Source organism: Calonectris borealis, chromosome Z, assembly GCF_964195595.1.
Source record: "Calonectris borealis chromosome Z, bCalBor7.hap1.2, whole genome shotgun sequence".
Taxonomy (NCBI): Eukaryota; Metazoa; Chordata; class Aves; order Procellariiformes; family Procellariidae; genus Calonectris; species Calonectris borealis.
In genome coordinates, this window is record NC_134352.1 from 30983168 (window position 1) to 30996186 (window position 13019).

At 36.6% G+C, this 13019-nt stretch overlaps 1 pseudogene; it reads right to left on the reverse strand.

Annotated features, from left to right (window-relative positions):
- Positions 1–2522: 2522 nt before the first annotated feature.
- Positions 2523–7977, reverse strand: LOC142075542 (dynein axonemal heavy chain 6-like; annotated as a pseudogene).
- Between the last annotated feature and the right edge of the window lie 5042 nt (positions 7978–13019).

Consider the following 13019-nt stretch of genomic DNA (forward strand, 5'->3'; position numbering starts at 1 on the left):
CCATCCGTATCAAATTTCAAATAGCATATAATTTCCCAAAGGGAACACAGAACAAAACAAAAGATATTACTGAGTTGTGGTTGTGTCTAAGTTTTTCTCACATAAAATAATTTCTTATTCTTGCTGTGCTTTTTAAATTTCAAAAGTTTTTGCCTGTTTTTTTTTAAACAGCTTCATTTAATTGTGCTTTTTGTTTCAGTCAGGTACATCTGAAAAGAATAATACAGTTAAGATGATGAAAATTTTATGTCGTGATTGTGGAATTATATATAAGAGAAACTACCAACTGCAATGAATTATTAAAAATTGAAATACAAGAACAATAATGTAAATTTATGGGCAAAAAACTCTTCTAGGAGAACAGGTAAACCCAAATGAATCAAATTCTCAAGAGTATGCAGAAAGCTAGAATTACTAACCTTAATTATCTTTAAGCCATTTTTAGATTCTTGGGATTTCATCCAAATTTCTATGAAGTTTGTCTTCATAGAAAATAGAATAATCATCACCGAAGTCAGGGAAATTTGCATATTGCCACAATACTCAAAATTACAATTATTAAAATTAGTCTTTTTTATCAGAAGAGTACGTGAATTGCATCACTTCTCTGTTAAGCCTCCTCAGATTATAATGCTCTTTCTGCCTCCATAAAATCTACAGTTTTTATCCTACGCTTTGGGATCTTCAACTTTCTTTATATTGCCTACGCTTTCCTATTTGCAGACTCAGATCATCCAAATCACGTAACAGATATAATCTGAAAAGAGAACTGGTTTGAGGGGATTTCCAACAGACCAAGGTTTCCACAGCTAACATGTTATGATATGGACATGCTAAATGATGCAGTTCATTCTTCAAATGGACAGAAAAGAAATGGGAATGTAAACACTGCTTTTGGAATTATTTGTGCTTATGAACATACTGGTCTAAGGCAAATCTTGTGCTCTTCTGCACATCTGCAGAACTCCTAGCTTAATGTATTTTTCCATTAATTTTAGAGATGGAACCTGGCAGACAGTGGAGGGAAGATAGTGTTTAAGAGCTATTTGGTTGAAAGCACATACCATTCCTCTTCTAGGGCAGGCAATCTGATCCTAAGACAAGTTACATTAGCTGGGTTTTGGAATTAATAAAATGGAAAAGTTACATCATAGAATTTTGTTCAGTGTGAGTAATGTCACTGTGTTTGTTGAGCCACTTTGGTCACTCATCTAATATTTTTAAAATATGGACCTGAAAATTCAGCTGACAATCTCTATAGTTGAATTCACTTCACTGTACCTCTCTGTCAGGTTACAACATCTAAAGATCTGGGCTTACATGACTTTTAGAAACTCTCAATACCCAGTGACAGGAGTCCAGCTTTTGACTAAATAAATCAATTGGGCTTGTTTATACGTACTGCTCACCTGATTTGGGGATTAATCATCAAGGAGCAGCATTGTCCCTGAGTGACAAGGATCCCATTTTCTGTAGATACATTTTCACATGGCAATCTCTCTGCTGAAGATCTCCCAACATGTTTAGCAGACTGAAATCCAGACTTACTGGAATCTCTACATTTTGGCATTTCTTGATACAGCAGTCTATCAGCTGAAAAATACTAGCTTTCAAACAAGATGTCCAGGTACTCCTTAAGAGATTTGTAACAACAAATGGTTGAATTCAGGTACATAGTGACTGAAAACTATTGCCATTGGAAGGCCATGAACTGGATTAGAAAATTAGAAGCTTCACCTTATTTCAGAGAAGATATCTGTCTGAGACTGTATTATTAAGAACTAGCAGGCTAGGAACATTGGGTAGATGGGTAGGACTGCTGTACTGGCTCTGGCTAAGGCGGAGCTAATTTTCTCTATAGCAGCCCATATGCTATTTCGGATTTGTGACTAAACCAGTGTCGATAATACACCAATGTTTCGGCTATTGCTGAGAAGTGATTGCACAGTGTCAAGGTTTTATTTTTTGCTTTTTTTTCTCTTTCCCCAGAGCAAGCAGGCCGGGGGAATTGGGAATGGACACAGCCAGAACAGCTGACCCCATCTGACCAAAGAGCTATTCCATACCATATGACCTCATGCTCAGCAACAAAAGTTGGGGGAAAGAACAAGAAAGGGGGGAGTGTTTGTGGTTATGGTGTTTGTCTTCCCAAGTAACCATTGCGCGTACTGAGGCCCTGCTTTCCAGGAAAGTGTCTAAACATCTGCCTGCTGATGGGAAGTAGTGAATAAATTCCTTGTTTTGCTTCGCTTGTGTGTGTAGCTTTGCTTCACCTATTAGTCTGTTTTTATTTTGACCCACGATTTTTCAGCTTTTGCTCTTTCAGTTCTCTCCCCCATCCCACTGAAAGGTGGGAAGTGAGTGAGCAGCTGTGTGCGGCTTAGCTGCTGGCTGGCATCAGCCCACCACAAGTGGATATAATAATTCATTTTTTAAATGGATACAAACTGATCTTGGATACCTTTCACAAGAACGTTATAGAAAGAAAGAAGAGGAAGATTATTTTTACTCAGGAGCTTCCTCTATAACGCTATAAAAGTTTCATAATAGGCCACATAAGTGGCTGCTCTGAATGCATTCCCTGTGATATTTGAAATCTCAACTTCAAAATTCTTGATGCTCTCCTTCCACCACACCCGTCAACCTCCAGCACAGCTATAAGCTCTCCAGTTCACGTCAGGTGAGCTTGAGTGAGAGCCGTGGTTCTTGGTAACCAATTGAAAAATAAAACGTTTGGATTATTTTCTAAGAGATTTTTTTTTCCTTAGCAATTTTATGTGCTTACCTCCCGTTGCATTCCCTGTTTGCTCTAATATTTATTTCCAGTCTCATTAGTAGGTTAGTGAAGGTCACTGTTGACTGGCAGTTTTTCCTTACTTGTTAGGGACAAGGAGAGACAGTCTTGAGCTGATACGTACATTTCCTCTCCACATTCCTAGCAGTTTCTTTCAGTCCCTAATTTCAACAACATTCTCTGAGGGGATCCAGAAGAAGCTGCAAAACTGCTGGCTGTTGGATTTCTCAAATACAGCACTGGATATTAAAAAAAAGGGTAAGGGCCAGTTAAGCACCAAAGCAAAGTCCTGGTGTCATGCATGCAGATATTTTACTGTTGACTGGATATTCCATGTATCATAAGACTGCCTGACGCAAAGCTCTTATAGCCTTATGTGAGCATGGACAGCTAGCTCTATGCTGGCAGTATGAAAATGAAAGAGTCAGTTCTCTGGCTTAAAGGAAAAAAAACACCAAAGCTTTCTTTCTCTCCAAGGCTTTTCTCATACTGGCCTTGGAATGTTTTTTTCTGATCCTCCACCTGTCTCAGCTTCATCCGTTCATCTTAAATGGTAGGCACTGTAGCATTAAGTTCAGCCTAAGATGGCAGAGCAAACATTTGGGATGAGATATCCAAGACTGTTGGCTTGATACTTAGAAGCTGTTAACAGGAGTGAGAGATCACGTACACAAACAGTACATGTAATTAGGAGACTACTGCTAAGTAAAATAAATCTGCCCTCAGTCAAATGGCTGTAATATAGAAAGTTTCTGTCCTGTCTCTAAAAGAGTGTTCTCATATGACAGATGTCTTTTCTCATACTTGTATTTGTCACAATCCTTTTTTCAATAGCTTATGGAAATTTGGCATAGAGGTAAGGGTCTTCTGGACCACAGATCTTCAGAAATTCATCCTGAGATCATTTCTGTCCACCCAACCTGGAAAAACTGGCTCACAATATCACTGCAATCGCACCACTGGATTGCTGTGGTGATTCAATCCCAATAATAAAGCTCCTCTATGGCTCTTCGTGCAGGTTCTTACTCTGTACAAATGGGCTACTCGAGGCTTAGAACAAGAATTAGCTTCTCTAGCTTGAGAAGTCAGCACACCGGGGGACCAGGCCCAGGGGATGGAGGAAAAGGAGAGGTAAGAATTGATGTATTTGACTGTGACCTGCTTCTATAAAGAATGAGATCTATATTTGCTTATGCGGGCTTGAGTAAACGCTATTTTAGCCTCCAATGTGACCATGCCACTAAATTACGTAACTAAATATAATAACTCAGCTTTTCATGCCTAAAAAGAAGTCATGGAAGAAATAAATCATGTGTAAGATAAGCTGAGCACCTGCACAGTATTAAATTTTTGTCTCTTTCGTTCAACTTCTTGAAGTATCTGACAGAAAAATTCCATAGCTCTCACCCACATACACATGGACCTGCACGCTTTTGAAACCGTTTCTATTTTTTCAGGTGCAAAATCTGGGTTATTGATGTATCTCTGCGGCTTTTGATGATATTTGAGGCTTTACATTTTCTTTATCCTATTCCAAAAGCTTTCGAAGAAAATCAGCGTATCCAAGAAGTTGGATAAGAGGCTTAAGAGATGAAATTAAAAAAACAGTGATATAAAATAAGAAAACAATGTTTTAACTAACACAAACTTTTCTATTTTAAGTGATTTCATGTATAGTGCTTTGAAGTGATTTACCACAACAACTGCTTGATAAAGACAATGGGCCTTTTTTTAAGGAAAAAATATTTTACTCTAGATATAATCTAAATTTGTTAAAATTGGCTCTCTGCTCTAGGCCATCTGAAAGCTGAGGAACAGCCCTCCTCCTGAGGAAGATGAAGGATACTATATGCAGAAAGACAGCAGATGTGCAAGCAGGGAAACAGTTCAGAGATTACTGCTTCATAAAAGCATGAACCGAAGTACAGTCATCACCTCTCTAGTTTTAATTAATCAATGCAGACATTTCAAAGGCAAACTTCCAAAATTGCTTCTTCACTAGCAGAATGGGCCTTATGGCTTCCTGAAATTTCAGGCAAGTCACAACAGGTTTGAACTCTCAAGACAGTCTGCTAACCAACGAACTGGGCTTTTGTTTTGATTCCTAAAAATTTCATGAATGTCTAATCATGCTTGCCACAAAGTAAAAAATAAACAAGCCCTTTTTCATACTGAAAATTACGGAGTTAGCCTTTCTTACAAGTTCTTAAAGACATTTTAAAAACTGAATAGATTTGTGTGAAAACAGAAGACCATCCTAGTAACACTGGCCAAATTGTGAGAAATCATCAACGCAATAAACAGTATGAACAAGTAACTCAGTCTTAAATTAAATAGCACAGGTTTTGTATTTAAAAATACTTGGAATATGTAGTTTAAGAACAGGTAAACTAAAAAAATACAGGAAGCTTCAAGAAACAAAAAAATCCACTGCTACATATATTTTAAAAAGAGTGTTTTGTCGTCTTTGGTTTCTGTTCTCAGTTTTGTAAAATCTGTATTGTTTACCATATCATCAATTAAAAGTTATGCCTGCCCTTTGTTTTTTAGTGACACTTTCCTGACAGAAAAGGTTTGCTTACTTCTCAGGTGCTGGTTGTAATTTCTTCATAAGACATTATGTCAGTACAGTCCCAAATGACTGCTGATTTAGAGCAAGAATGTGGAGCTGAGTGCACACAGATCAAAGTGTAAGACTATTTGAGAATGTTATGTACGAAAATTAATCAAAACGTGAAAAACCAAAATGTAACAAGCATCAATGCATGTCATACACATTTAATTTTTTTAGGCTACTCTATCTTCTTGTTCCTATTTAGTCCTAGAAATTAGAGAAGAAGGTAAGCCACAAAGTTGGCAGTTTGTTCTGAATGTCTGTGAAGTTCAGAAAGCCTGTGTATCTGAGTGAGGCCAGTTAGATGTGCTAAATGTCAATACCGAATTTCTTTTAATTTAAAGGTATTCTTCAAAGGGATTTTGGTCTGGGAACATCCATTCATAAATGAACATAGCATGCTGAAAAAAACATCTTTCATTTACAATGGCTAGTGGGTATTTTGCTTGAGAAAAAATAAATACAGGATGAATAATATTTTTGCTAAGAAATGTGTGTTGATAGACACAAGTAGCATACTAAATATAAAGGTGATTGGCCAATAGGAAAGATAGGAAAGCAATAAGAAATGTTGAACATCTTACTTGGCGTTTAAAAGAATACAAATAGCTTAGATTATCATCATGACAAGAACTGGTGGTTTCATAAAACCTCCAATTTCAGAAATACATGCTTTCTCTAAGGAGTCAAAAACCTTATTTACAACCTATAAAGCTGGGAAAACTTCATCCAGGTTTCTCTGAGCATCTTTAGCTATTGCTTCAGTCTCTTCTGCTTTCACTTTAGCAATAGCTTCATCTTCCTGAACAATACAACAAAACTGAAATTAAATGTGCAGTCAAGAGTTTTCAAAATGCAGTATTTTTAAAAAGAGTTTATTCTTCACTGTTAATGTTCACTACTCCATTTAGAGTGTACAGAGAGAGATGCAAAACAATTATTTACTTTCTTCCACAAGCACAGCAACAGCCACTGGAGAATTAGAAACTTCGAACCATAGAACAGCCCAGACCAGAAGGGACCTCGAAAGATCATCTGGTCCAACCTTTCATGGGAAAGGGAGCCTAGATGAGATTATCTAGCACCCCTTCCTGTCACATCTTGAAAACCTCCAGTGATGGGGACCCTAGCACATCCCTGGGGAGGTTGTTCCAGTAATTGATTGTTCTCACTGTAAAAAATTTCTTTCTTATATCAAGATGAAACCTTTCCTCGTGCAACTTGCACCCGTTGCTCCTTGTCTTCTCCATGTAGCGCCTTGTGAAGAGAGAACTTCAATCCTCTTTGTAACTGCCCATTAAGTACTGAAAAACTGAGATGAGGATTAGGATAGAATGCTGTTAGTTGCAGCGTTAGCAGCTCTCATGCTTGTTAGCTGGTGGGGAATATCAAAAGATAATTTTGTTGTACACTTTATGTGAGCATGTATCCATGCATATAAGACCATGGAAATAAAAGAGAACAGTATGACACAAAACAGAAATGTGCAGGTTATGAATTTCAGGATAATATTAGCAAGATGAAAATATTTAGTTGTTATATGCTGGACAATATAAAAGAATGACGCTTAGCTTGTCTTGTCACTTTCTCCTATGTGTCCTTTTTCATATTCAGCCTGACACGACATAGGATGAATTTCTGTGAGCTTGGGGACAGCCAGTCAAACCCCCATTACACAGACACACAAAAATAAGAGCTGTAGGTAAGGGCTAGTTGAAAAAAAAAAAACCAACCAAAAAACGATGGATTTTTTAAAAACAAATCTACATATTGTAAATAGCTTTTTCTTGTTGTAAATTATTTCTTGTTGAGGATTTTTCTTGTTATTCCCAAACTTACAGAGGCTAGCAGGTAGCAACTTGAGCTGAATGCAAAAAGAAGCACATATGAGAAAGCTACAGGATCCTTTACAGAAGGAAATTCCTCTACTTTGTTTTTCAATATGTAACAATTATATATGCTCATCTTGGTAGTTTTATCTCGCTAATGAATAATCTATACAATATCACTTTAAATGATCTTGTTCTTTTAAGTATCTGTGGGATTCTGCTACCACTGCACATCGCAGGTAAGATTTTACTGAGCTTGAATGTCCTGGTTAGGATTGACACCACTGTCCCCAACATAACAACTGCGAAGGATATGCAGGCCGAGGCAAGTCCTGTGTATCTCACTGCCTGTTCTGCTCCGACAGCATTTCTTTACTGGCAATGCCAGTAAAGAACACATATTGAAGATAATGTGAAATTTTTTTTGAAAGCAGCATTCTAAAGTCTGTCATCCTTTCACAGGAACAATCACGCTGATGAAAACAGCAGCACAGAAAGAGGTGATATGATATCTAGCTGCCTTTCCCTCCCAGACTTCCATGCCAATACTTACTCTTGTATTGTTGACTTTCTCTTCTGCTATGTCACATACAGAAAAACATATTGCCTAGAATTACTGATCCTTAAATATAAAATTTCAGTTGTTAGTTATTGAGCAGTAACATGTTATCTCATAAATAATACAAGGCTGTTCTTTGTACCTGATCAGCATTTTCTTGATCCACTGTTAGTTTTTCCATCAAGGCTTCAACAGCTACTGATTTCTCTTTGAAGACTGCCTTTAAAGCTTTATTTATTTTTATTTATTTAAATAAAGATTTAATTTCATTTTATCTGCAAGCTGTTTGTTTCCAATAATTTGGATAAACAACTGTTCACAGCCCTGTTCCTGAAATATAAGAAACTTATGAATGAGAATACTTCAAAAACTTCAGATTTTTTCCAGTTGCTGGTCCCAAATATGTTGAAATTTATTTTTGTAACCTTACCAACTACCTCAGTTGCATGGTATGTAATAATTTCCAATTTCTGTAATAGCCTGTTATTGTAAAGCTCAGATTGATTTAATAGAGTTTTAGTTGGTAAATGGACATCATAATATATTTATTTTAGTCTTCATTCTGTTAAGTGTTTTATCTTGACTGATACTAGACATATCTTCACGCGAGGTTCAAAAAGTCAAAATTGGATTAATTTGGAACTAGAACTTCTGCTCTAGCATTGTACTTTGAGTTTTACAACATAACACAAATATAACAGGAAACAAAATGGATAGTATTTTTCTACTTTTATTTGCTGATGAAGAAAAAAGATAAATTACATAACTATTTTACAAAACTCTTGTCATAATTGTTGATGTATTATTTATGGGTATATCTTTTCAAACTGCAGCAAAGCAATTGAAGAACAGTACAAAAAATGGAGAGAAAGCAAACAGAGAATTATATTCAGAAAAATTACACTTACCAAAAAAAATTGCTTCTTTTTTTCCTCCAATATTCTCAAGTAGAGCTTGATTAATTCTAAACATGAAGTGGATGTTGCATAATATTGTAGTCGGAGCTCTGTATAAAATCAAACTGCCAGTCAGTCACACTCATATGGATATCCATATATTATGAATAGTTTCTCTTTCATATAATCACTTCCAAGATCAACATTCAACAAAAATGTCCTTGATACAGAAAGAAGTGTTTCTCTTGGCGACTGCAGGGAGGAAAAATTATCTAAAGAGCAGTTCTTCCAAAGTGCATAAGCTCAAAGAACATTTGGGTTTCATGAAAGATCCTAAAGAGGGCAAAATTCAGAATGCAAAATACTACTGTCAGAGAAAAACAGTAATTTTTTTGAGACATTCTTATTAATCAGCTTGAAAAAAATTAGTAAGTCAAAAATATGATGTGCTACATAATTCTGGCTGACATCTTGGGACCAAATATTTATTTATTCTGTTATTAACACAAGCATGTACATATAATTGATGTTGTTTGCTATTTGGACACCACAAACATTGCTGGATCACGGTAACCACAAATCCACAAGAACCAATCTATTGCGCAGAGGACCTCAAGGAGTGAAAACATTTGATATCATGCATGAAAAGTCTCTTCTATACAACTCGTACACAGAACAAACAAACTGGATTAAGAAAGGATTGAAATATCTGTTCAAAAGCAAGCAGAAATGTCCACAGTCAAAATAGGGTTGTAATAATTAGATCATCTACTCTGATGAAATCTTGTCCAGCCATATATTGCAAGAAGCAGTAGAATGTTGGCTCACTGTCTAACAAGCTGTTTTTCATTGTCAGCATTTACAATTTGCCTTAGAAGCCACAAGTGAATGAATAGCTAAAAAAAATTTCTGTATTATTCATTGCTTAATTCACAAAAAATATGCAGAGTAAACTCTCTGCTGACACTATTTGATCATGATTTTTCATGTCCAGAAGATAATTGCCACCACTTGTTGACAAGCAAAGACTGGAATGACAGGTAAAGTAGTTCCAGAGTTCTATCATATTAAAAAATAATAGGTGAAAAGAAAACGTCACCTGCACAGTTCCCATCATGACTAAGATAGCCATAGCAAGTTTCTCCTAATATTGTATGCGTGGTAGAATGTCATAACCATGAAAAGTACACTTGACCACCTCTAAAAAATACTCATCTCCTTCCAAATTTCAGTGAGCACAGATTTTTTAATAACTCAATTTTCTCTTCTCTGAGTGATTATTTAGACAAGGCAAAACAATTTATTGATTTCTATGCAGGACAATCAAAATTTTTCATCTCCAACACAAATTTGCTCTGTCAAAAATGACCTTCGTTCTCAATCTGTATCAATAATTCATTCAATAAAAATAAATTAAATGAAGAATCCTGTCTGTCCATTCAAGTATTTTTAAACAAAAGTGTGGAAAGTATTTCTGGAATGAACTATTCTTGTGAAATGTTGTGCCTTATAATAATAATGTGCATTCACATGAAATAATCATAGTTGGAGCAATATCATGGAGGACGAGACATCAGAAGTAGAAACTCATCTTTTTGCATGAACTCAGGAACTGGTCTAACAATTCTTTTAATAAGAAAGACATTCGCACAGACATTCCTATATGCTTTAATGATCTAACAGAGATTTATTAACAGTGACCATAATTCTGATATTTCTATATGTGTTTATTGGTATATTTACAATATATATTAAGAGCAGAATTTAGTTTGGGGTTTAAGGTCTAGACCCACTTGTTAAAATCCCAGTTTAAATCCCAGTTTAAATCCCCAGTACTCTGGATCCTGGATTTAAAGGCCTTTAATTTCACAGTGTGCCACAAGAAAAAAAGAAAGGCCTTCTAGAACATCCCATCTGGCTTATATCAGATATTTCCCACAGGACAGGATGAATCTTCCTCTGGAATGTATTTTTTCTCTTGACTGATTATGAGATAGTAATATAGAGGTGTCGCAAAATGAGTAGTTTAGAGGCCGCTTAAAGAATCACCATCAAAGGTATTAGCAGAAAGTGATTTTAATACAGGTTTACAAAAGTGCGACTTAACAGAGTTTGATGGCAATGTCCACCCTATCACTTACTACAGGGATGAAGTATACAAAGGAAAATCGTGTTATAATTGGGCTAGAATGATTTGTACAGAGACCAAGGACAAAAAGATTAGGGGAGACCTTTCCGTTGAGGCACAAGGTTCAGAGAAGACCCAGCTGGATCCAATCTTAGTCTCAGACTTGGACAACGGTTTATGTCTAATACCTAAAGGGTAAGGACACCCTCCCACTAAGTCACGAGATTCAGAGTAGACCCCATTGCTTTCCAAACTTCACAGAGAGGAGTCTAGGTGTGGCTGGATCTACCCCTGGTCTCAGACTTTATGTCTAGCCTGACAACGGCTTTATGTCTAGATTAAAAGGGTAAGGGATTATATGTGTTTAGCAGCAATCTAGGGTTCATTCATAGTTTTAAGGTGAATCACAATATTTTAGCAGCACTTAATTATTAAAGAATTTAACATTTACAAATTAAGTTAGTAGAGTCTACTACAATCACGACTTAATTACAGATTATGCTTATTATTAGTTCACACACACACACACACAGAGAAATATATATATAAATATATATATATATATATTTATTAAATATAAATAAACAGGTACAGAAGGTACCTGTTAAAAATTCCCCTTGAGTTCCGTGAAGGAATATTCACATAAAATGTCTCAGCATTTCTCTCAACGGACGAGGGTTGAACTTTAAGGAGTGAAGGGGTTCAGCCCAGGTCCAGTCGTCAGCTTTCAGCGACGGTCCTCCAAATATCGAAGACCCAAGAGGTCACAAGCTCTGAGCGGCGTCCCACTCAGAGGGAGATGCTGGGTGCAGCCCACTGAGGTCTAGGAGAGCTCAAAGGGTCTCACTTAGGACCACCATTTATAAGTTCGCAAGATGATTTGCTTTAGTCATCTGTAAATTTCCATCCTGGCCACAGTCCGAGGTGATAGTTACTAAAATTCTGAAGGTTTCAGTGTTGTTACAATTGAGCTACAACTCAGATAATATGACTCCTGGGCCAGGCAGTGGGAGTACGTTCCCAGCCTGCAGAGTTTCTGATACAGTCAAGGAGCGCTGAACCATCAGACTCAGTACACCAAGGCCGAGGTTTCATGGGAACTTCTGAGATCAACGAGCAGCCCAGGAGAAGGGCGGGGGGCGGGAATGCACCACCACAAGAAGGGAGGCAGATGTTTCTTAGCTGGACACCTGATTTTAGATGAGGTGAATCTTACCAAAATGCCTGGCATGTAGCCTGCCTCACAACCACAGGCTGTCTACACTCAGAAATTGTTACCAAAAGGAAATAATTAATAGTTGGCTCTGATACGGAAAAAAGGATTACAGGTTATATTTCCAAACACATTACAATCAAAAACCTCAACTGAAGAAAAAGAACAAGTGTATAGTTCCATTTCCATTACTACTGGAACTGTCCTAAATCAAGTAGCAATATGCATTTCATCTTGATCAGCCCAGTGCCACTGGTTGCATGATACAGAGTTTATATGCAGACTTTGTCAGCCTCAGTGCACAAAGTGTTTAAATGTTTGGATTAGCAGAGGGAATTTATAGCAGTCTACTGCATTTCAGTGCATCGCTGTGATATTTTTTATTTTGTAGTATAAGCTATAAAGTTCCCACTGTGAACGAAAGTCTCACAAAATAGGAAATGGAAGGTTTACACTGACGTTTTCAACCAGCCTAGTCCCTTGAATACTAAATGAGAGAACAGATCATGCATACTTATGTGATGCTTCTGCTCTTAGTTTGAGGGTTTGACTAGTTTTTTAGTTTAAGCATGGGAAAAAAGCTTTTAAACATGAAGACCAACAAACTTGATAATGAGGTCCTCATTCTTCCTCCAAATATTTTCCTGACATTTAAACCCCCAGAAGAGGAAAAAACCAAATATGTTCATGGGGAGGATGCATACTTAATCTGGCTTATCAAAGTAAAAGATATTTCTTTGCTAAATAATTATTTGAGAGCTTAATTCCACACAAAAAAGTGACATGAATTGAGCTTTTCTAATCATTTTAGTCTCCTTCAATGTGACGTTTCCTAATAAATGTGCTTGTACAGGTCAGTTTCCTTTAAAGAAAAGTACTTTGATTCAGAACTTTTTCTTTTTGGATTTAAGGAGGAATTATATTGAACTTCATTTAATCCAAATGTTGTTCTCTATCTTCTCTGCTATTCAAAATACATCATTGTT